The sequence below is a fragment of the Perognathus longimembris genome, chromosome 14 (genome assembly GCF_023159225.1).
Source record: "Perognathus longimembris pacificus isolate PPM17 chromosome 14, ASM2315922v1, whole genome shotgun sequence".
Taxonomy (NCBI): domain Eukaryota; kingdom Metazoa; phylum Chordata; class Mammalia; order Rodentia; family Heteromyidae; genus Perognathus; species Perognathus longimembris.
Genome location: NC_063174.1, coordinates 13,131,325 through 13,155,591, shown reverse-complemented (window position 1 = coordinate 13,155,591; position 24,267 = coordinate 13,131,325). Strand labels below are relative to the sequence as shown.

The following is a 24,267-nucleotide window of genomic DNA, read 5'->3' as shown; positions in this document are numbered from 1 at the left end:
ATCTAATAGGTTACCACTCCTAACAGCAAAAAAGACGTGGTATGTTTTTCCCTTGAGAGAGAAAAATGTAGGAATTTACAAATATTCACACGTATTTGTTTCTCACTTCATCTTCAGGTTTAAATGCTCAGTAACCACGACTTCCTCCACAAATATCGTCCCCCGGGTCTCACGGCTTTTTACCTAGTTATTTATTCAATCATTGTAAGTGATTAACACCGTAGCAGTGTCGTCGAGGCTCCCAAGGCTTGCAAGCGGAACTCAGATCTAGATTGGGACTTTTTTTAGGCTAAAGAAACAGCGAATGGGAACCGGACGAGGTTTAGAGTAACGCGGCACACACTCTCACAGCGCGCATGCGCCTGCGGGAGCTCGCGCAAAGACTTCCGGGAAACGACCGGATCCCCAATCGCAGCCCGAGGCTGGCTGGAGGCAATTTCGGATGGGAGCCGAGCCCGCCGCGCCCTCGCCTTCTGCTTGCACACTTTGGTGCGAATGAAGCCTACCGGGGCCGCAGCTGTGGCGGTTCCGCTGCCGTGGCTGCGGGAGGCTGAGCGGAGTTTCTGGTCGTCCTCTGCGCGATGAGCGGACGGCAGCGAACGCTTTTCCAGACGTGGGGCTCCAGCCTTTCCCGATCCTCCGGGGCCCCGGGTTGCAGCCTCCCGAGGGAGCGGCCTCGGGACCCCGGCGTCCGCAGCTCCCGGGCGCCGTCGGTTGTCCGCCGCGGTCGAGGAGGCCCAGCCCGAGTCCGATGACGAGGTGTTGCTGGTGGCGGCGTTCGAGGCCGAGCAGCGGCTGAGGGGAGAGAATGGCGGCTTCTGCACCTCCTCGGGCGCCCTGTGGATTTATCCCACCAATTGTCCGGTCCGAGACTACCAGCTGCGCATCTCCCGGACCGCCCTGTTCTGTAACCCGCTCGTCTGCCTGCCTACCGGGCTGGGGAAGACCTTCATTGCCGCAGTGGTCATGTACAATTTCTACCGCTGGTTCCCTTCTGGCAAGGTGGTTTTCATGGCGCCCACCAAGCCTTTGGTGACACAACAGATCGAGGCTTGCTACCAGGTGATGGGTATTCCGCAACCCCACATGGCCGAACTGACAGGTATGTTAGTAGGAATGGATGAAGAGCCGGGTTCCCAAGGGGATGTGGACGTATTCTGGTGGAAATAGAACTACTGGAACTCCTGCACCATGTACAGTAGTTCGCATGCAAACATACACATATCCCATTCTCTCCCATGGCAGGTTTTGTAGCAAGTCTAGTACTGATTACTTTATTTAGCTTTCAGAGATTACCTTTGTATAGCTTGTCAATATTTGGAAGCAATGAAGAGTGTATAATCTCTAGATAATTGTGGTATTCATCTCAAGAAAAACTTCTCTGTTGTATATTTTTGCTTCTCTTCAATTCGTGTGCACTTCTGCAGGAATTATGTAAATATAACCTACTTGCGGCCTTTGGTTAGAGGCAGCTTTGACATTTGGGCAACATCAGCGCTTTAATGTGTGGCCTAATAGGCCTGGCATGAGTAGCCCCTGCCTGTGCTCCCAGCTACCTCGAGGCTGCAATGGGGAGGATGAAGGTTCCAGGCCATCCCAGGCCAAAAAACAAACAAACAAACAAAAAAGTTGACAAGTCTCTAACTAGAAGAGGCTGGGCCTGAGGTTATCCAACTGGCATCCGAACTTAATGGGAACATCAATAGGAAGATAGTTATCCAGGCTTTCCCTGGGCAAAGTGAGTCCCATGTCTTCAAAATCAGGAGAGCCTCTGCCTTAGCAAGTGCATAAAGCCTTCAGTTCCAACATCAGGTCCACTAATCAATCAGTAACAAAAAATAATGAAAATATCATTCCAGTGCATTGTGAAAATTGTTCTTCACTTAACCAATGTACCAAACCATTCATAAAGTTGTCCAGATTATATGACTTTGTAGATAAACAATATGAAGTTTATTTATTGGCTGAATTGCAGATTCAGATTCATTCTACCACTTGAGCCACATCTCCAGCTTCAGTGTGAAGTTTAGAGGTAGACTGTCACTTTAATTTGCAGGTTCTACTCAAGCTGTCACCAGGAAGGAAATATGGTCCAGCAAGAGAGTTCTGTTTCTTACACCTCAGGTCATGGTAAATGACCTTACTAGAGGAGCTTGTCCTGCTGCTGATGTCAAGTGTGTAGTTGTTGACGAAGCTCATAAGGCTCTTGGAAACTATGCTTATTGCCAGGTAAGAATTTTGTGTGGTGTATTCTGTAGTGTATATTGTTAAGATGTATTTTGCAGAGGATCATTATTAGTGATGGAAGTTTTTTTTTTTTTTTTTTTTTTGGCCAGTCCTGGGCCTTGGACTCAGGGCCTGAGCACTGTCCCTGGCTTCTTCCCGCTCAAGGCTAGCACTCTGCCACTTGAGCCACAGCGCCGCTTCTGGCCGTTTTCTGTGTATGTGGTGCTGGGGAATCGAACCTAGGGCCTCGTGTATCCGAGGCAGGCACTCTTGCCACTAGGCTATATCCCCAGCCCGTGATGGAAGTTTTTGATGGTTGTTTATTATCCCATAATAGGTGGTCATAGGAAATACTCTTGCTCACTTTTTTAAAAATTTTGTTTTGTTTTGCCAGTCCTGGGCCTTGAACTCAGGGCCTGAGCATCATCCCTGGCTTCTTTTTGCTTAAGGCTTGCGCTCTGCCACTTGAACCACAGTGCTACTTCTGGCTTTTTCTATATATGTGCTGCTGAGGAATTAAACCCAGGGCTTCATGCATACAAGGCAAGCACTCTACCACTAGGCCATATTCCCAGCCCCTGTCTTGGTTATGTTAATCAGTGTCTTTGCTCTCCCTCCCTCTCCCTATCCCTTCCTCCCTATTTTCTTTCCTTTTCCTTTTTTAAAAAAACTTAACAGATGTCAGGTGTGCATCATGGATGGCACAGTGATGTAAAGTAGGATATTGGTAGAGTTTGGAAGCTAAGATAATAATTCAAGGACTGTAAGTAGACATATAGGACTATTCCATGGCAGCCAGGTCAGGTAATTTTAAATGTCAATATCATAAGGACGAAATATGTACCTGCCTGATACTGCCTTTCCTTTCTATGTAGATACCAAGTACAGGTGTGGGAGCAATGGGATGTACTTATAGAGGTCATTTACTTCTCGCCACTAAATAGAAATGGTTTCTATTTATCTGTTATGATAAGGACACTGGCCCTACCTGTCCTACTTAAGGAACAGAACATGAAGCATGCATTTTATTCTTAGTAGTTTGAATGGACGGTGTAGGCTATAGGGAATATGACCTGCAAAGACTCATTAGAAATATTTAGCTGGAGCCAGCACCAGTGACTAACACCTGTAATCCTAGCTACTCAGGGGTCTGAGATCTCAGGATCACGGTTTGAAGGCAGCCCAGGCAGGAAGGTCCTTGAGGCTCTTATCTCCAGTTAACCACCAGAAAACTGGCAGTGGTACTGTGGCTCAAAGTGGTAGAATGCCAGCCTTAAGTGGAAAAAGCTCTGGCACAGCCCCCAGGCCCTGAGGTCCAGCCCCACAACCAACAACAACCAACAACAAAAAAGAAGTATTTAGCTGGAGGCTGGGGTTGTGGCTCAAGAAGTAAGCCTTGCAAATGCAAGGCCTGGAAACAGGCCTTGAGTTGAATGTCCAGTACTGCTAGGAGAGGAAGGGAAGGAAGTAAAAGAAACAATGTGATTAGGATGATACTTAAGGCTTAAGAGATTAGAGTGGAAAAGGGAGCGTGATAGCGAATGTGAGATTGGAAGAGTAGCATGACGCCCAGTTTTCTGTTTTGGAACACTCACTTGTGAAAATGTTTGAGTTCTATTGGTGGGGCTGTTGGGTGTGGTCTATTGGTTTTAAGCGGAAGTTCTTATATTGGGTTAATAGTATTTTTAATTTACTTAGGGGGCATGTTGGTAGTATTTGGTTATACAACTGCTATAGCAACTGATGACTATCCTGAGACTTGGGGGTCTAGCCTATGGTTATGATTTCTGTTATTATCAGGAATTCTGTTGGAGGTAGTTTATACAACGTGCCTTAATTTTCTTTTGTGGGTGAAGTAGGTTTTTTTTGCATTTTGTTTTTTTGTCAGTTGTGGAGCTTGAACTCTGAGTCTGGACGCTGTCCATGAACTCTTGCTCTCAAGGTTTGTCCTCTCCGACTTGAGCCACAGCACCACTTCTGGCCGTTTCTGTAGATGTGGTGCTGAGGAATCGAACCCTGGGCTTCATGAATATGAGGTAAGCACTCTTGCCACTAGGCCACATTCCCAGTCCCCACTAATGGTTTTCTAGTGGTTAACTGGAGGTAAGAGTCTCATGGGCAACTGCACGGGTTGGCTTTGAAGTTCACATCCTCAGATCTCAGCCTCCTGAGTTGCTAGGATTACAGGTGTGAGCCACTTGCGTCTGCCTTTACTTTTTTTTTTAATATATATAATATATATATATATATGTATATTGTTGTTGTTGTTAAGCAGTATTGTTTTTCTTCTTAGTGGGGATGGAATCCAGGATGTTGGTTGCACTTGCTAAGCAAGCGCTTTGCCACTGAGCTACATCCCAGTCCTGCAGGAGGCTTTTTTTTTTTCCTGTTTTTATTTGATTTGCTATTTGTTTGTTGATGTGGGGCTTGGCCATGTTGCCCAGTCGGGTCTTACACTTCTTGAACTTCTGTGCTCTAAAAGATCTTCCAACCTCAACATCCCACTTACCTGCTGAACTTAGCTACTCTTTGGATCAGTAGTTTTATGGCTTCAGTGTTATTTTGTTGTTGCTGCTATTTTTTCTAATTTTTTAATTGTTAATATACTGGTGATGGACAAAGGGGTTACAGTTCCATAAATCAGGTAAAGAGTACATTTCTTTTTGGACAAAGTTACTCCTTCCCTTGCTCTCTCCCTTAAAGCTATTTATTTAAAAATACCAATTAATGTACTAGGGCTATTTTTTAATTTATTTTATTTTTTGTCAGTATGAGGGCTTGAACTCAGGGCCTGAGCACTGTCCCTGGTTTGTTTTTGCTCAATGCTAGTAGCACTCTACCTCTTGAGCCACAGCACCACTCCTGGCTTTTTCTCTTTATGTGGTGCTGAGGAATCAAACCCAGGGCTTCATGCATGCTAGGCAAGGAAGCACTCTACCACTAAGCCCCATTTGCAGCCCCTGCTTTTTGTTTTTATTATTTTGCTGGTCCTGCAAGTTGAGCTCTGGGCCTGGGTTCTGTCCCTGAGTTTCTTTGTCTCAAGACTAGTTCAATCACTTGAGCCGTCACACCACTTCTGGCTTTTTCTGAGTAGTTTATTGGAGATAAAGGTCTCACGAAGCCAACGCTGGCTTCAAACTATGATCCTCAGATCTCATCTTCCTGAGTAGCTAGGATTACAGGTCTGAGCCAGCAGGGCCGGGCTATGACTACTTTTTAGTAATTGCTATGTATAGTTCTTTTTAGTTTAACTTGGAAATAATTTTAGACTTATGGAAAAATTTGTAAATGTTTAAATCTTTGTCTTTCACTTAATTTCTGCTAATGCTGACATTAATACAACCATAGTAAGAATGCTAGTAGCTAATATACCAACTATAATTTGAATTCTGCTTGCCCATCAATGCCTCTTTTTCCCCATTGCGCAATCTAAAATCTTGAACTTAACTTACTGGTCTTATCTCCTTATTCCCTTCCAATCTGCGACAATTCCTTAGTCTTGTCTCTCATAAGCTGCATGTTTTGGAACAGCATTTTGTAGAATGTCACTCAGTTTGGTTTGTCTGGTATTTTGCAGACCAGAAGGGACGCTGTACATAGCTATGCTCAGCACATCCTGTCAGGGCTACACGGTGACCTACTTCTGGTGCTCCTAATCTAAGATGACGTCTTTTGGGTTTCTCCCTCTATAATGAATAAGTACCTAGTGGGGGAGATAGTTTGCACTATATTCGTGCTCTATTTTAGCATCTAATTGTGATCTAGCTGCCAACGATTACTTCTGTGTTTTCTTTAAAATCACTATTACTACCCCTCCTCCATCCCTTTTCTCTTACTCACCCTTCCTCTTACCCTCCTTCTTTCCTTTCCTTCCTTTCAACAAATTGCTTAGTGAGTTCTAGACTAGCCTGGAACTCAAGGTCTCCAGTCTCTGCCTTTCGAGTACTGTACTAGGTTTTCAGATTATTGGGGTATCCCACAAGTTCACCTTCTACGCTTAACTGACATTCTTTTGTAACAAAGAGCTGTTATTTGTGAATTCACTTCTTTATATCTTTATGAACTAATATATATTGATTGTTTTCTATGGGCTACAGTCCATATTCAGTTTTGTTGCTCAGACTGGGATAGCGTTGGCCATTGCAGAGCTTCTTCAACACAATTTCTATGTCCTTTAGATACATACGCTTCTTTATTTCCCTTTAAAACATTTAAAATTTTACTTACATCACGGGATAATTTATGCTTATTTGATATTTTTCTTCTCCTAGATATAGAATCAACCATTATTTATTTTCATTTTTTTGCCAGTCCTGGGCCTTGGACTCAGGGCCTGAGCACTGTCCCTGGCTTCTCTTTGCTCAAGGCTAGCACTCTGCCACTTGAGCCACAGCGCCACTTCTGGCCATTTTCTGTATATGTGGTGCTGGGGAATTGAACCCAGAGCTACATGTAAACGAGTCGAGCACTCTTGCCACTAGGCTATATTCCCAGCCCAGAATCAACCATTTTTTCAAGAGCTCTTGTTCCCTATATTGGAGAATATTCAAAATGCACATATTTTATTTCTTGGTACTGGAACCAGGGTTGTTAGAATGCCACGTGTGTACTCTTTCCACTTGGGAAAAATTCCAGCCCCCCCCCCCAAAGATTTTCAGCCCTACTCAAAAATATGTTTGCCTATCTCTGTAAGATTACATTTGAAAAGTGCCGGAAATATATTTAAGAAATTTGTTAGAGGGGCTGGGGATATGGCCTAGTGGCATGAGAGCTTGCCTCGTATACATAAGGCCCTGGGTTCAATTCCCCAGCACCACATATACAGAAAATGGACAGAAGTGGCGCTGTGGCTCAAGTGGCAGAGTGCTAGCCTTGAGCAAAAGGAAGCCAGGGACAGTGCTCAGCCCCTGAGTCCAAGGCCCAGGACTGGCAAAAAAAAAAAAAAAGAAAAGAAAAAAGAAAAAAGAAATGCTCTAATGTTCTTATTAGAGAAATGTTATGGGTAGAAAAAAAATGTTTCAAAATTATTTTTCTCCTGTTCTCATAGGGTATGTGGAGTGTGTAATATTTTTTTAAATTTAAAATTTTTAAATTAAAAAGTGATGTATGGCAGGGTTACAGTTACAGTTACATAAGTTAGGTAATCAGTACATTTCTTGTGGAACATTTTTGCCTGCTCCATCATTTTTCTTCCAATTTCCCTCTTCCTGTGGGTTTTTTTTGGGGGGGTTGGGGGTTTGGGGTTTTTTTTGGGGGGTTGGTTTGTTTTTGAGACAGACTCTTGCTATCTGTCCTATACTGGCCTGAGGCTCTTACTGTTTTATTTCTGGATGTAGTTAAATCAACATGTTAAATAATTTATTCTCACATTTTATGGATTTTGTGTAGGCTGTGCAGCAGGTTATTAGTAACCTACTAATTGGTTAGATAGAACTTTGTTCTGAAGATTCTCCAGATATTTTGCCATATTCTCATGGAAGACGAGTTGTGAAGTTTGTTGTTCCCCTTGGGAATGAACTGGCAGCCATCCAGAAGACATACATCCAGGTAAGCCATTTTTCTCCTAGTTCTAGGTTTGCATAAATTCACTGGCAGAATCTAGAAAAAAGAACATACAGTACTTTATAGAATCCATATATTGAAGAGTTCTTTGAAATTATGAGTTTAGGGATGGATTAAAGATGATGAGAGATTTCTTTGCCACTTCTTCCATTGAGACATGAATATGTTCTTCTTTCTCAAAAGTGGGCTGGCTCTCTGAACGACCTACGGATTTTGATGATTCCCATGTTAGCCACATGGTTAAGGAAGATGATCACGTAGAAGAAAAAGGAGTAATCAAACAAATAGAATTATGAGCCCAGATAACCTTTTACAAAGCTGCGAGCAATCTAATTCTCTAGACATTAACGAGGGTAGACCAGTTTTCCTACAGTACTTCCATACATTTTTTTTTCCTTTTTCTTTCTTTTTTGTTCCTTTTTTTTTTTTTTTTTTTTGCCAGTCCAGGGGCTTGGACTCAGGGCCTGAGCACTGTCCCTGGCTTCTTTTTGCTCAAGGCTAGCACTGTGCCACTTGAGTCACAGCGCCACCTCTGCCCATTTTCTGTGTATGTGGTGCTGGGGAATTGAACCCAGGGCTTCATGTATAGGAGGCAAGCACTCTTACCACTAGGCCATATCCCCAGCCCCCGCTTTGTTTTTTTGCCAGTCATGGGCCTTCAACTCAGGGCCTGAGCACTGTCCCTGGCTTCTTTTTGCTCAAGGCTAGCACTCTACCACTTGAGCCACTGCACCACTTCCAGCTTTTTCTTTATATGTGGTGCTGAGGAATCGTACCCAGGGCTTCATGTATACAAGGCAAGCACTTTACACTAGGCCATATTCCCAGTTGCATTATTATTATTTTTTTTTTGGTGATATTGGAATTTCTGTTCAGGTCCTTCCATTTGCTAGGCAAGCTTTCTACCATTCGAGCCATACTGTTAATGTAACTTTTTTATTTTTGGTATTTCATTATCATTTCAGCCTTTCAAGAAGTTTAATCTTAGCTGGCAGCCCTCACCTGAAATCCTAGCTATTCAGGAGACTGATATCTGATGATTGTGGTTCAAGGCCATCCCAGGAAGAAAAGTCCATGAGCTTCTTATCCTCCATCAACCAGCAAAAAAACCCAGAGTGGAGGTGTGGCTTAAGTGGTAGAGCACCAACCTGAGTGAAAGAGGGAGAACTTGAGGCCGTTATTTCAGGTGCCAGTAACTCCAAGGAAGGGAGGAAGGAAAAGAAGGGGAGAGGAGGGAAGGGACCTTTGTAAAACTAGTGTAGATTTCTTTCCAGTGGGCAGCTACTTTGAAATTTTGTGGGGACACTTTTTCTTTCTTTCTTTCTTTCTTTCTTTCTTAACACGATTGTCATTTTCTTTCTTTCTTCAATCGATTAATTAATTAATTAGTTTATTTATTTTTGCCAGTCCTGGGCCTTGAACTCAGAACCTGAGCACTCTCCCTGGCTTCCTTTTTGCTCAAGGCTAGCACTCTGCCACTTGAGCCACAGCGCCACTTCTGGCTTTTTGTAAATTCTGTGTTGCTGAGGAATCGAACCCAGGGCTTCATGTATATGAGGCTAGCCCTTTACCAGTAGGCCATATTCCCAGCCCTGTGGTTTCTTTTTGTTGTTAAATCTCCATTACAAAGGACAAAGGACAAACCAATGCATCAGTGATACTTACAAGACATTATGTTGGGGCTGGCAATTTGGCTTAATAGTAGAGTGCTTGCTTAGCATGCCTCAGGCTCTGAGTTTGATTCCTCAGCACCACCTAACCAGAAAAAGCTGAAAGTGGCGCTGTGGCTCAAGTGGTACAGTGCTAGCCTTGAGCAAAAAGAAGCCAGGGACAGTGCCCCGGCCCTCAGTTCTTGCCACAGGACTGGCCAAAGGAAAAAAAAAAGAAGAAGAAAAAAAGAAAAGAAACAGATAATATGTTATAAACTATCTGTATAACTTGGGGAGGGGGGACATTGGGAAGGAATGGAGGTAGAAGAAAATGGAGGAGGTAACTAGTTTACCAGAAATGCACTCACTGCCTTACCATACGTAACTGTAGCTCCTCTGCACATCACCTTGACAATGGAATTAAATAAAAAAATCTTAGCATTGTTTTTTTCCTAAGTATTATTTATTGAAGATATAGCATATTCTGGCCATTCTCTCTTCTTTTCTTCATTCTTCCCTCCAGTCCTCCCTCCTGCCCCCCCTCCTTTGTTGGCAGGGTCTTTCTTATTAGATCAGTCCCCTAACTACTGAACTACATTCTTTTTTTTTTTTTTTTGCCAGTCCTGGGCCTTGGACTCAGGGCCTGAGCACTGTCCCTGGCTTTTTGCTCAAGGCTAGCCCTCTGCCACTTGAACCACAGTGCCACTTCTGGGCTTTTTTTTTTTTTTTTTTTGGCCAGTCCTGGGCCTTGGACTCAGGGCCCGAGCACCGTCCCTGGCTTCTTCCCGCTCAAGGCTAGCACTCTGCCACTTGAGCCACAGCGCCGCTTCTGGCCGTTTTCTGTATATGTGGTGCTGGGGAATCGAACCTAGGGCCTCGTGTATCCAAGGCAGGCACTCTTGCCACTAGGCTATATCCCCAGCCCTAGAGTGCTTTTTTTAAAAGACAATATATTCAGGAAAGCTGGAAGAGAGGTAAGAAATGTACTAAGATAAACAATTATTTGTCACTCTAGCAGCTGTTCATGTAGAGGTCTCTTTCTTCCTTCATTTACCATTAACATTATTCCTGTTGGTTTACTATTTTCTTTCTGGAATGCTTGCTCCGTCAGAACATAACATCATAGACTCAACTCATCGTTCATGTTAACATACATAGCCTCAAAGCTACGTAACTTTACTCTCTTTTAGATTCTTTTTTTATTCTAAGGTGATGTACAGAGGAGTTACAGTTACTTAAGACAGTGCATTTCTTTTTGAACAGTGTCACACCCTCCCTCATTTTCTCCCAGTTCTTCCCATCCTGAACGCCTCCCCGCCAAGTTGTATAGTTCATTTCCAACATAGTGACTGTTGAGTATCACTGCTGAATTAGTGCACAATTGGTCCTACTGTTCCTAAGCTTCCCTTCCCCTCCCCAAATGAGATAAACTTGTATACATGACAAAGGATACAGAAATAAAAAACAGCGAGTAAAGGGAAAACTAGAAGAAAAGAGGGGGGAAAACCCACCACAAACAATATGATGAAAAAACTTGTTATTTCCATTTCTTGGAATTCATTTGGACTAGCATCATTTTATGTGTTCATATGCACACAGCGCTTGAGCCCTTATGATCCTCTCCTAAGAATATCCTCCTTTGTTCTCACTGTGTGAATGTTTAGAGTCCTGTTTAATCTATCATGTCCAAGTGTAATGTTTTTGTCTTTTACTATCCATTAGGTTTATTTGTAGATTTATAGATACATTCTATCGATTACAAATGAGGGAAACCATATAGCCTATATTTCTTCAGGTCTGGCTTGCTTCAGGTCTATTTCCTTACAAATGGGGCAATGTTCTTCTTTATGGTGGAAGCATAAAATTCCATGGTGTACATATACCACATTCTCTTGACCCACTCAAGAAAATGTGATATATATACATATATGTGTGTGTGTATATACATGTATATAGACACACATACATACATTCAATGGAGTTCTAGATTCTTAATTGTATTAATAAAAATTGTATTTATCAAAATTACCTATTTTCAACTGGTTATGTGGCTATGCCTGTAATCTTAGAACTCGGGAGGATGAGGCGGGGGGATTACAAGTTTAAGGCTAATTTGGGCTACATTGAATAAAAATGAAAACACTTTCAACAACAAAACCAAGGAAACAAAACTTATCTGTTACCTTCTTTTAGTCTTTTTTTTTGTCCTAGAATCAGGGATCAGACATAGGACCCTGCACTTGCTATGAGCTACAATCTCTGTCTCTATCCATTTCTTTCTTTTTTTTTTTAAAATAAGCTCTTGTATTTCCAGCAAAATTCACTTCATCACTTTGGCCTGTTTGAATAGGTTGCACACACCCCATTCTACTTACTACATGTTCATCTCAACCAATTGTATATGCCTATTCCAGGGAATGGCTAAAATTCTTGAGAACTGTGTCCTGCTACAAACATAAGTTCAACATTTCTGTGATCCTGCTCACCCAGTGCACAAGAGCAAATCCCTTTATCCAGGTCATGTGGAAATATATCCTGCTCTGGCCTCTCCCTGTGATTTTTTTTATTTTAATTTATTTATTAATTGAACACAAATTTTTTTGACAAGGTGTTGTGCAAAAAAGGGTACAGTTACATAGTAGGGCAGTGTGTACGTTTCTTGTGATATCTTACGCCTTGGTTTTTTCTATCCATTTCTTGATCCTTTGGTTTCGTTGCTTGGATTGTAAACTATGAGAGCAGCCAGCGTCATTTGTCTTAGTCATAAGATTCCCAGTATTTCAGAGCTACATTTAATATGTGATAGATGTGCAATCCTGGTTTGAAGAACTAGTGAATGCAATTAAATATGCTGAAGACATTTCAATTTATTCAACCATCTGCAAACATTTACTTGGAACCTATGTGCTATTATTTGTTCTAGAGGTGGAAGATGCAGCAATGAAAAATACCACTGCACTCCTTTCATGGTCTTAGATTATAATGTTTGTAGGTTGAGGAGTGATGAAATGAAATAAATCAATATTTCAAAAAAAGAATAATAATTTTCTTCTTTTCTATCTTGCCAGTCCAGGGGCTTGAACTCGAGGCCTGGGCATGGTCCCTAAGCTTCTTTTGCTAAACGCTAGCACTCTACCACTGAGGCCCCAGCACCACTTGTGGTTTCTTCTGTTTATGTAGTGCTGAGGAATGAAACTCAGAGTTTGATGCATGCTAGGCAAGCACTCTACCACTAAGCTACATTCCTAACCCTTCTTCTTTTTCTTTCTGCCAATCCTGGGGCGAAAACTTGCCTGGGCACTGTCTATAAGCTTGTTTTGTTTGGCTAGCTAGCATTCTACTTTTTGAGCCACAGCAAGACTTCTGGCTTTCTCTGAGTAGATCATTGGAAATAAGAGTTTAATCTTGGGGGCTGGGGATATAGCCTAGTGGCAAGAGTGCCTGCCTCGGATACACGAGGCCCTAGGTTCGATTCCCCAGCACCACATATACAGAAAACGGCCAGAAGCGGCGCTGTGGCTCAAGTGGCAGAGTGCTAGCCTTGAGCGGGAAGAAGCCAGGGACAGTGCTCAGGCCCTGAGTCCAAGGCCCAGGACTGGCCAAAAAAAAAAAAAAAAAAAAGAGTTTAATCTTGGGGCTGGAAATGTGGCTTAGTGGTAAAGTGCTTGCCTAGCATGCATGAAGCCCTGGGTTCGATTCCTCAGCACCACATACACAGACAAAAGCCAGAAGTGGCGCTGGGGCTCAAGTGGCAGAGTGCTAGCCTTGAGCAAAAAGAAGCCAGGGACAGTGCTCAGGCCCTCAGTCAAAGCCCCAGGACTGGCAAAAAAAAGAGTTTAATCTTTGCTGTCCAGGCTGGTTTTGAACTGTGATGCTCAGATCCTGAGTTGCTTGGATTACAGGTGTGAGCCCTAGCTTGTGAGGCCTATGTTTAGATACTATCCAGGTTTAGATGTCAACGATGCTTCAATTTTATTATCTATGCTGTGTTAGCCCAAAACTTCATTTCAAAACAAACTTTATTAAATATATTAATTACTTTAACTTGTGGCAAAAATTAATATGTTTGAAAAAAGGTCTTTAAACTTGCAATATTTTTTTTTACATTTGCAGAGTTTGGAAACATTTGCAAGTTCTCTGATTCTGAGCAATGTTTTGATGAGAAGAGATATCCCCAATCTAACCAAGTACCAGATAATTCTGGCCAGAGATCAATTTAGGAAAAACCCATCTCCAAATATTGTGGTAAGTATAAATGTTTATGATAGGAAGGCTAAAACATAAAATGAGTTATTGAAGCGTATCACTGACCCATGAAAGAGCAAATTGTAGCTAAATTTGAATCCCAGAATATTTAGGCTTACTTGTAATACCAGAAAGGAAGAAGCATCACAAAAAACTTGTAATACTTAATGTTCATTGGAGAGAAGTAGGTGTATGAAAATATCTGTCAAGCTGGGCCCAAGGTTAGAAGAAAAGCTCACTATATAAAAAGACACCCAAGTCTAGAAGTGTAACTCCATGGAACATAGCTTTTATTTAGCAGTTCCTGGGATCTGAATTAAGGTCTTTGCTTTCTTGGGCTCTGGATTTTGCTGGTTAGGTCTTGAGAAAGCATCTTGCTTCCTTCCTAGACACATGCTTGATCAGCCTAGGCTTTTAGTTGCTAGGATGGCTGGTGAGAAGTATTCTTGAGGCAGACTCCCAAGTAGCAAGGAGCAAAAGGGTAAGAGCACCTAGCTAGAGATAAAAGATTTTGAAGAGGCCAGAGAGAATAATTAATGAATATTTGTGACTACATAGGAGTCACTTTTATTTTACACCAGAAAATGCAGTCCTGCCATGCCAAACAAACCTCTAAAGGAGTCTATTTCACTATGTTATCTAAAACATGAATAAACATGTTTAAATTTCTTCCTAAAGTTAAAAGTTCACTAAAATTTTCAGTAAATCTAAACTTGTTGAATTTGATTTTATTGGTGAGTGTATTTGATAAAGAGGCAAGTTTACTGTTTCAGATAGTTAGGGTGCTATAGAAAACTATTCAACACTGTCAGGGAAGAATTTAGAATGATTCACTGAGAAATGCCACTAAAAATGGAAGCTATAGGAAAATAATTGAAATACATTCTAAGTATTCTTCTTTTAAATCTTTGTTACCAGGGGCTGGGAATATGGCCTAGTGGTGGAGTACTTACCTAGCATACATGAAGCCCGGGGTTTGATTCCTCAGTACCACATGTATAGAAAAAGGCAGAGGTGGAGCTGTGAGCTCAGGTGGTAGAGTGCTACCTAGCCTTGAGCAAAAAGAAGCCAGGGACAGTGCTTGTGGCTGTAAGGACTGGAAAAAACAAAACTTGGTTATCATATGGGCACATTAGCCTGAGAGCATGGGTATAGTGCTTGTATTTTCATGTTTCTTTGGTTGAATTTAACATGTGCTGATTGTTTTGGGTTTTTTTTTTGGCCAGTCCTGGGTCTTGGACTCAGGGCCTGAGCACTGTTCTTTTTGCTCAAGGCTAGCACTCTGCCACTTGAGTCACAGTGCCACTTCTGGCCATTTTCTATATGTGTGGTGCTGGGGAATTGAACCCAGGGCCTCATGTGTAAGGGGCAAGCACTCTTGCCACTAGGCCATATCCCCAGCCCAACTTATTATTGATTTTTTTCAGGGACGTCATCAAGGCATAATTGACGGCGAGTATGCCATTTGTATTAGTTTATATCATGGTTATGAATTACTGCAGCATATGGGAATGAGATCATCATATTTTTTCTTTTCTGGAATTACGCATGGAACAAAAGGTAAGTGGTATGAAATTATGTAAAGAAAGGATGAAAATGTTTTTGTTGAAGATACATAAAACAGTCATCTAAGATGCTTTATTGTTATGATTTGGGTTATTATTTTGCCAGTCCTGAAGCCTGGACTCAGGGCCTGAGCACTGTCCTGGCTTCTTTGTGCTCAAGGCTAGCACTCTACCACTTGAGCCACAGCAGCACTTCTGACTTTTTCTGTATATGTGGTGCTCAGGTATCAAACCTGGGGCTTCATGTATGTGAGACAAGTACTTTAACACTAAGCCACAACCCTAGCCCCAGATGCATTATTTTTAAAAGCAATGAGATGTTTTTGAGTAATTGGTAGAAAACAATACATATGACTTGAATTGGGAAAACCAGATGTTTTTTATTTTTAAATTGCAAAAATCTGCATTCAATTTTAGAGTTGAATTTCTTTTTACTAACTAATTTGTTTTAAGTTTACTTATTTGTAGAACCTTTTCTTAATTTTTTTTCTTTTTTTTTTGGCCAGTCCTGGTTTTGGACTCAGGGCCTGAGCACTGTCCCTGGCTTCTTTTTGCTCAAGGCTAGCACTCTGCCACTTGAGCCACCACGCCACTTCTGTTCAAGGCCCAGGAATGACAAAAAAAAAAGGAGGAAGAGGAATTTTAGTTGTTCTAAAAAATTAATGTTAAAATTTGAATAAATTTTGGAAAGTATGAGCAGTAGGAATGCTTAGAATAAGATAATAAGGGAAAAGTTAGTTTGGGGCCAGTAAGAGTGAGAGTAAAACCATCTATAATAAAGTAGTAGCAAGTTATCGCACATCGGGAGAAAGTTTCATGTGTAGAGAGTGGTTAGAGAAGCCTGTGTGTGAAATGTTTTAGCTGATACCTGGTGGAAGTGAGGGAGGCAAATTATTGTAGGCAGAAAGAATAGCATGGTCCAAGGACCCTATTTGTTAGTTTGGTTAGTTTTATTAAAGATCAGTGGACTAGATTAGGATGAGTGAGGGTAAGAGGTGTGCAGATGAGCAGTAATGAAGGCCAGATGGTGTAGGGCTTTTTTTTCCCCCCCTCAGTTGTGGGGCTTCAACTCTTGGCCTGGGCACTGCTAGCACTGTACTGCTTAGAGCTACAGTGTCACTTCCTGTGTAGGGCTCAATTACTTATTTGGTGCTGTTACTAAGACTTGAATTCAGGATCATTCTCTTGCTTGGCTTTTTTGATATTCAGTGTGATGTTCACCAGATTGATAGTTTGGAGACCAAAGAGGGTCTAGAAGGGTGTCCTGAAGATTAACGTCTACAGAGTTTAAAGCAAAGCCGTCACCAAGGAGTTTGAGAAGGAAATGGAGAAGTGTATGGGAGAAGTAGGGAAGAAACAGCAGTAGCAGTAGGAAAGAGTAGACTCTGGAACGCTTAAGAGAACTGTCACAAGAACTACCAAGTTTTCCTTTAATATGGCAGTGTGGAAGTCATTGATGCCTTTGATAGAGCCTCAGTGAAATGAGAGTAGAGAGGCTGGCGCTAGGAGGTTAGAGACTGGATTTGCAGTGAGAGTAGCAGGTTGTCAGGTATTGATCACACGCAGAAACTTCATGCTACAATGATTCAGAGCAAGTATGTTTAGAATAAGTTTATTTGCTATAGTTGCTTCTCTCAGCTCTTACTTTTTGCTTCTTTTGTATTGTGAACTATCACTGTATGGATTCCCGTGGAATAGTCTGAGCCAGTTCTTAATAAAATGGATTAGTGTGAAAATGAAATTAATTAATTAATTAGTATATACAGTGTTTGCTTACTGGCATTTGTATATGATGAATAAGGAAGGTAAAGGCATTGTCAACCTGACTGTACAAATGTGCAATCTCAGCATACAAGAGGTTGAGGCAGAAGGAGTTAAGAGTTTGAGGATAGGCTGAGCTACATAGTGAGACCCTACCTCAAAAAAGAAGAACATATAGGCTGGCAGCTGGTGGCTCACACTTGTAATCCTAGCTACTTAGGAGGCTGGGGTCTGAGGATCCTGCTTCAAAACCAATCGATGAGACTCTAGACTTTATCTAATAAACTACTCAGAAAAAGCCAGAAGTGGCACTGTGGTTCAAGTGGTATAGCAATAATAGCCTTGAACAAAAAGAAGCTCAGGGACAGAACCTAGGCCCTGAGTTTAAGCTCCAGGAGCAGTACAAAAACAAAGAAAAAAACCACAGACACAAGGAAGAAAAAAAAATTTCATTTGAAGTTCCATACCAAGCTTGAAAGCCAAGGCAAACAATCACAAAAATATCTGTGTAACTACCTGGCCTTTATTATCCCATTCATACTTCCATTTTCTATTTCATTTAGTTGCCAGTCCATTTTATTTCATGTTTTAGATTATTACCTTATTTTCAATGTTTTTTATTAACATGAAGTAGTAGGGATAATAGTATATTTTAGATAAGACATATCACTTAGAAAATATGTTGCTTGATCATAAAATTCATGTTCATCTTCGTGCATTCTGCTGGTTACCAAGAATAAGCATTGGCAGCGGCTTTAGAATTGACTAGAGGGTATTCTGCAGTTATCTTTTGTGAAGTTGAGCATGTGTGGCCAGGTTAAGAGGGCCTTTAGTGAACAGGAGGGAAAGTTGTAGGAAACTAGTGGTAGCTCTGCAGTGTGTTTTTCTGTCTGTCCAGAAAGTTAAAGGGGAGAGTCAGTCATGTCCTGTGTTCGGTGCTACTCAAAATGACTCAGACACTTAATGGTCTTCTTTGGAACTTTATATTTCATTTTATGGGTTATAGGGTTTGAACTCAGAAGCTGGGTGCTGTCCCCGAGTTCTTTTCTTCGAGGCTAGTGCTCCACCACTTTGAGCCACAGCTCCACTTATGGTTTTCTGGTGGTAAATTGGAGTCTGATCGACTTTTCTGCCCAGATAGGCTTTGAACCATGCTCCTCAGATGTGAGCCTCCGCTGAGAAGCTCGGATTACAGGTGTGAGCCACCTGTGCCTGACTACAACTTTATGATAGCCTATGAGAAATGGAGTCAAGATTGTTAAAATTATTGTGTAATGCAGTAGAAAAAGACGTTAAAACTTCTTACGTATATATTAAAAATGATTACTTAATATTAATATATGGCTTCAGGGTAGTGTTTTAAACTAGTTCTTCTGTAAAGACTTTTGAAAAGTTGTAACTAAAGTATTTTCTGTTCCACAGCTACAAACACCTCTGAAAAGAAATATGATGACACAAGAGTTATGATTGTTTTCTTCATTTCGAGACAGTGTTCAGGAAATTGCAGAAATGCTTTGAAAGCATCAGCCAATTATTAGAGTGATGACGTTTGTTGGCCATGCTTCAGGGAAAAGCATGAAAGGTTTTACCAAGAAGGAGCAGTTGGAGGTAATTTTGTAGATGCTGAAACAGAAATAAAACCAATTAACATTTAACCTTTTTTGTAATCACTAGTCACTTGGCTACCGAAATAAAATTTTATAACAAATGTGAAAAAAAATGACAAAGTACGTTTTGAATGGCCAGATAAAGTCCTTTATGAGACTACATTTTTACTCAATGATGACACTTTAACAATTATTATTAGGGGGCTGGGAATATGGCCTAGTGGCAAGAGTGCTTGCCCAGTGTACATGAGGCCCTGGGTTCGATTCCCCAGCGCCACATATATAGAAAATGGCCAGAAGTGGTGCTGTGACTCAAGTGGCAGAGTGCTAGCCTTGAGGAAAAAGAAGCCAGGGATATTGCTCAGGCCCTGAGTCCAAGCCCCAGGACTGGCCAAAAAAAAAATAAAAATAAAAATAAATATATATATATATATATATATTAGGGTTAATCAGTTTACTCAATCAAATTTTTAAACCTTAGCTTTCAGTTTGCAAACTTTTTTTCTTCTTCTCAGTCCTGGAACTTGAACTCAGAGACTGGGTGCTTGCTATCCCTGAGCTCTTCAGCTCAAGGCTAGAGCTCTACCACTTGAGCCACCGCACCACTTCCAATTTTCTGGTGATTAATTGGAGATAAGAGTCTGACAGACTTTCCTGCCTGAGCTGGCTTTGAAGTGTGGACCCTCAGATCTCAGCCTTCTGAGTAGCTAGGATTATAGGCATGAGCCCACAATGCCCGGCGTTGAACTTTTCTTTTATCACTCAGTAATAAACAGCTTTTGGACTGATCCAGATTCTTGGACCACACTTTGAGTAGCGTCATTAAAAATGAAGTGGAGGGGCTGGGAATATGGCCTAGTGGCAAGAGTGCCTGTCTCGGATACACGAGGCCCTGGGTTCAATTCCCCAGCACCACATATACAGAAAATGGCCAGAAGTGGCACTGTGGCTCAAGTGGCAGAGTGCTAGCTTTGAGCAAGAAGAAGCCAGGGAGAGTCAGTGCTCAGGCCCTGAGTCCAAGCCCCAGGACTGACCCCAAAAAAAAAAACAAAATGAAGTGGAAACATTGAAGAAGTAATTGAATATGTAAGTCTTGAATTTAGGGGTAAAATTCATGGAAGTGAATATTCAATGACAGATCACTGCCAATAGGAGGTACATAAATAACAGCTTCCTTTCTCTCTTTAGAAATATGTTAGCTATAAAAGAATAATATTTTTTCGGTGGGATTGGCTTATCCCTATAATCCTGGCTGTTTGGCAGACAGAGAGCAGGAACATAAAAGTTTGAGGCTAACTCCAATAGAAAGTTCTCAAGACCCTATATCTCAAAAATTTCCAGGGAATAAAACAGAGCTGGAGGTATGGCCCAAATGGTAGAGCACCAGACTAGCAAATATAAAGCCCTGAGTTCAGACTCTACTACTGAAGTAAATGAAATTTTTTTCAACATTGGCACATATTTTCCCTTTATCTTTGCTTTAAAATATTAGTTTTGTTGCATTAGTCCTGTAATGACAATTACTGTACAGATGGAAAGTAATTGGACTAAACATGAAACATAAATATAAGCTGTATGTATTATTCCTCCTTTTATGGTATGTGTGTGTAAATGATAGTGAAGGAATACCATTGATTTGTTTGTTTGTTTTGCCTGTCCTGAGGCTTGAACTCTGAGCCTGGGCACTGTCCCTGAGCTTGTTTTGCTTAAGATTAGCACTCTACCACTTGAGCAACGATGCCACTTTTGACTTTTTCTGTGATTTAGTTGGAGATCAAAGTCTCACAGATTTTCCTGACCTGGCTTCCTTCAAACTGCAATCCTCAGATCTCAGCCTCCTGAGTAGCTAGGATTACAGATGTGAGCCACCAGCTGCTGGCAAACGGAATACAGTCTCAGTAAGCCAAGTGGGTCATATCTGGTGGGGTGAGAATGGCAACCATTTTTAAGCTGCCCCCGCCCCTCCTGCACAAATTTGTTAAATCCCTCCCTAGGACCAGTCTAGATTCATTGCCTTAGGGTCGGGGAGGCTTATTTAATTCCATTATTAGTTGACTTCTGTCAGGTGCTTTTCAAAACAGAATTTGCTTCAGGATTAGTATAGTAGGTTTTTGAAAATCTAATTTACATAGTGGCATTTCTTAATGAGAGGTAAGGCAAGTAGCTTAACCTCTTGGATCTTGAATTCTTTTAATAAAATGCAGTCTACCTCCCAGGGTCCTTGGGTGTTAGTAGCCATGCCATGTATTTAATTTCAGCTTCTGCCACCTGCCCCATAGTATTGCTCTTGTATATAGAAGCTATCATCATCAGTGAGTTCAAGCTTTGATGTTATATTATCTCCTTTAATTACCACCATGTCTTGCACGTGTCACACAAAAGTCTGTAGCTTATGTTGATGTATGTTGAACAAAATGGAGGCTAATAGCTATTCTGAATGATGTTTGGAAGGCTTAAGGAGGTTTTGATGCCTGGTTGACTTTTTCGTTAACTCATTCTTAAGCTGCTGTGGTTTTACAAACTGCTCAGAGAGAAAGATTGGAATGTCCCTATGATTTGAATTCTTTAATTAAAAACCTTTTATTGTAAAGGTGATAGACTGACAGTTGCATAAGTTAGGTAATGAATATGTTTCTTTCTGAACAGCTTGACCTCGCCCCTCATTTTCTCCCAATTTTTTCCCTCCTGACCTCCCACCTTACCAATTGTGTGGTTCATTTGCAACATATTATGTCTAGTGAGTGTCACTGCTGTATTCGTTCACCCTTTGTCCCACCATTTCTGTGCTTTGCCTTCCCCTCCCCACAATAGATACACGTACATACAAGACAAAAGGCACACAAAGGGCTGGGAATATGCCTTAGCGGCAATAGAGCTTGCCTCATATACATGAAGCCCTGGTTTTGATTCCCCAGCACCAGAAGTGGCGCTGTGGCTCAAGAGGCAGAGTGCTAGCCTTGAGCAAAAAGAAGCCAGAGACAGTACTCAGACCCTGATTTCAGGGCCCAGGAATGGCAAAACAAAAACCAAAAAAAAAGGCACAAAAATAAAAAATAGCAACAGAGGAGAATAAAAACCAAAAAATAAAATTATAAAATTCTACTGATAATGGTGAAAGAGCTGTGTGTTGGGGGCTCATGCATATAATTCTACCTAGCGGGTAGATGAGAACTACGGCTCAAGGTTCAAAACCCGCGTGCGCAGAAAAGTCCATGAGACTCTTATTTACAATTATCCAGCAAAGCCAGAAGTGAAGCAGTGGCTCAAGTGGTAGAGTGCCAGGTTTCAGTGATAAAGCTAAGGGATAGCACTCAGGCCCTGAGTTCAGGCCCCAGTACCGTCAGTACATGCACCTACTCACAAAATGAATAATAGAAAAGTATTGTACGTGCAAGTAACATTTAAATCTAAGAAATGAGTAATAGGAGTAATTGCTATAGGCCATTCACCTGCCTTTATGTTCCTTGCGGTGCTATTAAAAATAAAATCATGGCTTTCTCCCTGAGAAACTTCTATTGTTGACAAAGCCTTCTGACATCACAACCTTGCTCTTTCTATCCTACATTAGTCTCTTTTGGCATAACATGCCACTTTGTGACCCTTTTTCCTATTCTGTGGCATCTATAATGCTGATTTTTAATCTGATTTTTCCATTTTCACGTGAGTTGAGAAAAATACTTTGATCTGCAGTTCTTTTATTAGACCTAGTAGTGTTAAATTGTTTTTATTTCAGGTAGTGAGCGATCTTGTGATGATGGTAACAACGCATTAGTCTCTACCTGTGTTGGTGAAGGAGGTTCAGACATTGGAGAAGTTGGACTTATAATATGTTTTGATGCCCAAAAGAGCCCGATTCGCCTTATACAACGAATGTGGAGAACTGGCCATGAACGTCAAGGCAGGATTGTGGTGATCCTTGCTGAAGGGCGTGAAGAGCGGGTAAGTAGACAGGAGTTAACATGGCTCAATGTTTAAATTTGAGAAACACAACCTAAAAACAAGTACCAGTGTTTAACATTCAAACCTCAAACAATTTGAAGGCAAATGTAATTTGTGATTATAAGACTTGTTTGCCATGTTTTTTGTTTGTGTGTGTGTGTATATTAGTATTGGGGGACAGGAATCCAGGGCCTTATGTTCTTGCTTAGCATTTTTGGCTCTACCCCTTGAGCGAACCCTGTACTTCTGGCTTTTTTTTTTTTTTTCTTTTGTGGAGATTCATTTCCCTTCAACATCACCTAAGGAGCTACAGTACCCTTGTTTAAAAGTGTACAGCTTAGCATTATAATTAGAAATCGCTAGGTTGAATTTTTAAAAATTTATTTATTAATTAAACAACTGTTTTGACAAGGTGTTGTACAAAAAGGGTACAGTTACATACTAGGGCAGTGTATACATTTCTTGTGATATCTTACACCCTGATTTTCTTTCCCTTCCCTAGGTCAGGTAGACATATATACAATACACAGTATACCAAGAACATATACATTAGCCACATGGTGTACACCAAAGAAAATTCGCCTAGGGCTTTAAATGTCATGTCGATATTAGACTATGTTGACAGTAGTCTCATATGAATGTACATACATAGCTTTTGAGCTATTGTGATCCACTGAGAGGTCAATTTTTGACCTTTATATTTGAGTAGTTGTTTGGTTTTACTTACATAATGTTAGGTCACTGACCCAATCCTGTGGGAAATACCATTTGACAAGCAGTTTTTGGTTTCACAGACCTGGTCTCTACTGTCTCCCTGTCACCCCAGCTTAACAGTCATATATCAGGGAGATCATGCCCCTTTGTTTTCTGTGTTCTAGGCTTGTCTCGCTCAACATTAGTTGTTCAAGTTCTGACCATTTCCCTGCGAATAACAATTTTTCACCATTCCTAATCGCCATGTAGTATTCCATTGTGTATAGGTACCATATTTTTTGGATCCATTCATCTGTGGAGGGGCACCTGGGTTGATTGCATATTTTGGCTATTGTGAATTGTGCCGCGATAAACATGGAAGTACACATGTCTTTTTGATATCTTGGGACCTGCTGTTCAGGATAGATGCCTAGGTGTGGTATGGCTGGGTCATAGGGTAGGTCTATGTTGAGCTTTTTGAGAAACCTCCATACTGTTCTCCAAAGTGGTTGTACTAATTTGCACTCCCACCAACAATGGAGAAAGGGTCCTCTTTTCCCGTACCCCCTTCAGCATTTGTTGTTGCCTGAGTTCAGAGTATAGGCCATTCTAACTGGAGTGAGGTGGTATCTCAGGGTTGTTTTTATTTGCATTTCCTTTACTACCAGGGATGTTGAACATTTCCTCATATGTTTCTTTGCTATTTTTATTTCTTCTCTTGTGAAGTCTCTCTTGAGCTCCTTTGCCCATTTCCTAATTGGTGTACTGGGCTTGGAGGGGCTTAGTTTTTTGAGTTCTCTGTAGATGACAGATATTAGGCCTTTGTCTGTTCCTGTGCTGGTAAAGATTCTTTCCCATATGGTTGGCTGTCTTTCTATTTTGGTGGCTCTGTCCTTAGCTGTGCAGAAACTTTTTAATTTGTAGTAGTCGCATTTGTCGAGTCTCTCCCCTATTTGTTGTGCCCCTGGCACTCTATTCAGGAAGTTCCTTCCTGTGCCTATAAGTTCTAGCGTCTTTCCT

At 41.3% G+C, this 24,267-nt stretch overlaps 1 pseudogene; it reads left to right on the top strand.

Moving 5' to 3' along the window:
- The first annotated feature begins 414 nt into the window (after positions 1-414).
- On the top strand, positions 415-22,680 carry LOC125362987 (annotated as a pseudogene).
- Positions 22,681-24,267: the final 1,587 nt, after the last annotated feature.